Source organism: Crocuta crocuta, unplaced genomic scaffold (assembly GCF_008692635.1).
Source record: "Crocuta crocuta isolate KB4526 unplaced genomic scaffold, BGI_CrCroc_1.0 scaffold367, whole genome shotgun sequence".
Lineage (NCBI taxonomy): Eukaryota > Metazoa > Chordata > Mammalia > Carnivora > Hyaenidae > Crocuta > Crocuta crocuta.
The window spans coordinates 5,261,616-5,266,901 of NW_027527936.1; positions in this window are offsets into that span (position 1 = coordinate 5,261,616).

A 5,286-nucleotide genomic window follows, 5' to 3' on the forward strand; every position below is an offset into this window, starting at 1 on the left:
ATGGGCATGGAGGAGGACACTTGTGGGGATGAGCACTGGGTGTTATGTGGAAACTAATTTGACAATAAACTATTTGTAAAAAAAAAAAAAGAATAAAAAATTCTGCACATGCTATAAACCAGGTTTTTTTTTTTTCCCTTACGTCTTCTCCTCAACTTAAAGAGACCCATTTCCCCAGCCATTCCTTATATGAATTGATTTCCAAACCCCTAGCTGATATCTCCCCGGAGCACTAAACTTAGCATAATGTTCAGCATAATATTCCTTATCCTGACCCACAGGGCTTCCACCATCTGACATCTTATCTCTCCTCCCTCACATACACCTCATATTGCTCTAACCATAAAGCACTGTGTGAAATCCCTGAGTGTATCATAATGTTACAGATCTCCCACATCCAGTTCACAGATTCTTATTTGCCTAACTCTTACTTTCTTATTTGCCTAACTCTTACTTGTCTCTCAAAACTGGGTTCAAGTGTCACCATTCTGAGACACCTTTCCTGACAACCTCCCCATTCCTAATCTGATTTTCAGTGCTCCTTTCTCTCTATTTCCACCTTACCCTGTGCTTATTTCTATCACAGATAACACTTATCACATCGTTCTATAATTATTATTTCTTTTTTCCACCCTCCCCCGCCATGGACCATGATTTTGGTAAGTCAAGGATAGGATGGTAGCAAGTACCCCATAACATCAAAGAGAAAATAGACTGAGAACCATTGCACTGAAATGTCCATTCCTTGAGGGCAGGGCCACATCTTCACCTTTGCATCTCCAGCATCTAGCACATGGCCTGAAAACAGATAATGTTCAGTGAATGTGGAATAAATGCATGAATGCCTCAGGCAGAAGGGAATAGCTCTCGGATGGCTAGCCACACATTTAGTGCTTACTTTTGAGTGTCATGAGGATGCAAAGGGGACCAAGATGGAGCCAGAAAGCTAATGGAATCTTGCCATCACCCCATTCACCTATATCTGTCATAAGTGTGCAAGTTCCTTATTCATGTTAACAACAGAGAAAGTGTTGAACAGGTAGGTATTTGCTGAGTTAATCAATGCCACAATTTTCCCACTTTCAAGAACTGGGGTTCCTGCTGCCCCCCACCGTAGACTAGCAAGAAGGTTGAACATAAAACAAAAAACACAGCCCTCCCATGTATTTAATATTACTTTCTAAGTTCCTTGAGAGGCAGTGAGCATTATGAGTCAGCTCCACTGAAAACTGAACCAACCACAGCAGCCATTCTGGTCTGGATGGTGGCCCAGAACTGCTGACAGGAGTGGAACTAATCTGAGCCTGAGAATTGCACTGTGACTTCTGTCCTCCTCATCTCTGTAGGGTGGGGGTGGGGTAGAAAAGGCATTTTTTAAGAGTGTAAGAATTGAGCTCCTGGTACCTTAGGCAGGAAAAAACAGTGTGGAGACTTTCTCTGGAGAATGTTTTTGATCAGTGAGGGTTGTACACTGGATTTACTACTTCAGTCCCAAGAGGGTTTCCAGACAGGGCCTAGCCTGGGAGTTCCAGAGCTCTAATTAGCTACTAATTGGTCATTTAAGTAGTAATAGTTTGTCCAATGCTCATATCCTGAAATATTTTCTCAAGTGAAGAAACTATTTTGCTTCCTAAGATCTTACTGGAATCCTAGGCCTATATGAAGCTTCTTGTTTACCAAATACCTACTACTGTATTACAGAGGACTGTGAAATGTTATGATCCTCTTGCCCCTCAGAAATGGACTCAAATATCTCTCCTCTAACAGAATACGACCAAGGCAAGTGTTCTGGCTATAGCTGGTTTATGACTAAAATGGCAGCCTTACAGCAAAGACTTATCTGCTAGATTCCCTAGAAAAATGAAAACAAATTTCCAAAGTCTAGCACTAGCAGAGCTCAGAGAAGTCATCTTCTTAGTCTAATGAAGTAGGAAGGGTACCAGCAAGTACCCAGGGCTTTAACCTTGACCCACATTCTGCCCAGAGAAGGAAATCTGGGCTCCACTGCAGAAATCTGGCTCCTGGGCTCTGGCGTGGCCGTGACAGAGCTGGAGAAGAAATCCCCACCCCCAACCTTCCTTGACTCAGGGCCAGCCTCCTCCTTCATTGTGCACACCCTTCATCCAGGAGCAGACTGGCACCCTGGCCTTTGAAGCCCTAGAACTTTGATCTTTGGAGCTGAATGAGCTGAATACAACTAGTGCCAAACCTGCTTTTGGTAACCTCGTTGTTTTTTGTTTTTGTTTTTTGTCTTTTTTGAGAGAGAGAGAAAGAGAGAGCACGAGTTGGGGGAAGGGCAGACAGACAGAGAGACAGAATCTCAAGCAGGCTCTGTTCTATCAGCACAGAATCTGATGCAGGGCTTGAACTAAGGAACTATGAGATCATGATCTGAGCTGAAATCAAGAGTTGGATGCTTAACCATCTGAGCCACCCAGGGACCCTGGTAACCTCCTGTTTTTCCCCCCACTTAACAATGTATCATAAACATTTTTTCACTACAGATCTACTTTCTCCTTGTGGCTATATTGTTTTTATTGTATAGAGGTACAATAATTTATTTTGCTAAATCCCTTCTTATGAACATTTGGGTAATTTTTTTTCTTATTTATTTATTTATTTTTAATTTTTCTTTCCTTTAAACAACACAGTAAATATCCTGGTCACTTTTTGTTTTTATTTCCTTTGACTAAAGTCTTTAAAATTGCTGGATCAGAAGTGATGCACATTTAAAATTTTAATATATATTACCAAATTACCCTGTAGAAAGATTATACTATTTTGGAGGCACCTGGATGGCTTACTTGCTTAAGTGTCTGACTTTTTTTTTTTAATTTTTTAATGTTTTATTTATTTCTAGGAGAGAGAGAGAGAGAGAGACAGCGTGAGCAGGGGAGGGTCAGAGAGAGAGGGAGACACAGAATCTGAAACAGGCTCCAGGCTCTGAGCTGGCAGTCAGCACAGAGCCCGATGGGGGGCTCGAACCCAAGAACCGCGAGATCATGACCTAAGCGAAAGTTGGACGCTTAACCGACTGGTCCACCCAGGCGCCCCCTTTTTTCTTTTTTCTATTGATAGCTACCTGTGAAGAATTTTGCATATTTTTTTCAAAATATTTCTTTTTCTTAATTTTATGGCAATTATTTACAAAGTAAGCTTTGAAAACTATTATATATTACAAACTTTTTCTACTTTGTTATTTGTCTTTTAATCTTGCTTATGCTGGTTTTGCTGCACAATTTTCACTTTTATCTAGTGAAAACTGTCAACATTTACAACTTTGGTTGTAAAGTTGAGAAAGGCCTTTTCTAACTCAAGATTATACAAATATTCTTCTGTTTCTTCTTTTAACATTGTTTGTTGTTTAATATTCAAACCTTTAAACCTTCTGAAATTTGCCTTTATGTATAGTATGAGGTAGGAAATGAACTTTTTTTTCTCAAATGGTTAGTGAATTATCCAGATATTTAAAAAATTTTTTTCTAAATGTTTATTTATTTTGAGAGAGGGAGAAAGAGCACGCATGCATGAGGAAGTGAGGGAGAGAGAGGAGACTGAGAATCCCAAGAGAGGGAGACTGAGAATCCCAAGCAGGCTCTGCACTGTCAGCACAGAGCCCCACACCGGGCTCAATCTCCTGAACCATGAGCTCATGACATGAGCCAAGATGAAGAGTTGGACACTCGTCCAACTGAGCCACCCAGGTGCTGCTACCCAGACATTTTAATGCGGCATCTAAGGCTCTTTATGAACTGACTCTATCCTACCTCTGCAATTTCATCTCCCACTTTTCTGCCTGGAACTCTATGCCCCCTTCTCATCAAAACATATATAGTTCTTGGAATGTAACATCCTGCTTTATTCTACCACAATTTGTCACATTACTTTCTCTACCTAGACTACCTTTAATTCCCTGATCAACAACTATTTATCCCTCCAGAAAATTCCTGGCACCTGGCAGGTATCATTAAATGTTTGTCATTTGAATGAATAAATCAATCACTTCTACCCATTTTTAGCACAGAGTGCGCTCTGTGGGTGACATGTGCAATGAAAGGATGTAAAATTGGGAAGTGAAGTGGACAGGGGAAATCCACACTGCCACATGATTTAGGCTGTCAGCTTCCTGCTGCGGTTCTGCCCTTGCTTGCCAGACCTGCCCACATCACTCCCTCCTCTTCCCCTCCCTTTTCCAGCCCCAGACCAATGATTTCAGTTGGCTGCAGCCTTCTTTCCACTTCACTGCAGCATTGATCTTTGTGACTATGATTCCTGCCCTGATAAAACCACAGCTTCTATACCAACAGCTTGCTGTTCTACATAAAGGTGTGTATGCACACATGTGTGAGTTGAGTGAGAGAGAGAGAGAGATGAAGAGAGTGCAAACTTTCTGCAGAGTCCTCCTCCATTTGGGAGTCTGGGGACCAGTTTCAGCAGCTTTACTGGGTGAGGAGGGGCATGGTTTTTTTCTTCAGCCTCCCTTGCAGCAATCTACTCTGAATACAAATAATAGTCACTACCATTCACTAAGTCCCTACTATGCACTAACAAGTACTTTACATCCATTGTTTCATTTAATCCAAAAACATATCAGCAAGGTAGATATTAAAGTCTCTATTTTAGGGGCACCTGGGTGGCTCAGTTGGCTAAGTATCCAACTCTTGATTTTGGCTCCGGTCATGATCTCACAGTTTCTGAGTTTGAGCCCCACATCTGGCTCTGCACTGACAGCATGAAGCCTGCTTGGATTCTCTCTCTCTCTCCCCTTCTCAGACTCTCCCTTTCTCTCAAAATAAATAAACAAACCTAAAAAAAATGTTCACAGATAAGGAAATTTTCCCAAGGTCACACAGCTACTAAGGGGGTACAGCAAGAATTTAAATACAGTTCTATCTAAACAACAACTGTCTTAATGATTCACAATCAATTCAGTTGGGCAGCCTCAAGCTTAGACATTTAGGGCTGTGAGATTCTCAGCTCCTCAACCTGACATTCTAGGAAGTCTATAACTACTATCCAGCTTCTTGAGTAGTACACTTCTGTGTACACCCTTCATTCATTGATTCAACAACCTTTGTTGAACTCAGTCAAACGTACACTCTCTTTGAAAGTAGCCAAAACTTTAATCCCATCTCCACCACTATGTTACCTTCAGCAAGTCACTAGACCTCTCAGACACTCAATTTACTTCACTCTGAGTATGATAATACCAATGCGCTGGATTACTCTGAAGATTAAATGAGATATTGGAGATCAGAAGGCATCAATTACTTTTAATATATTTAT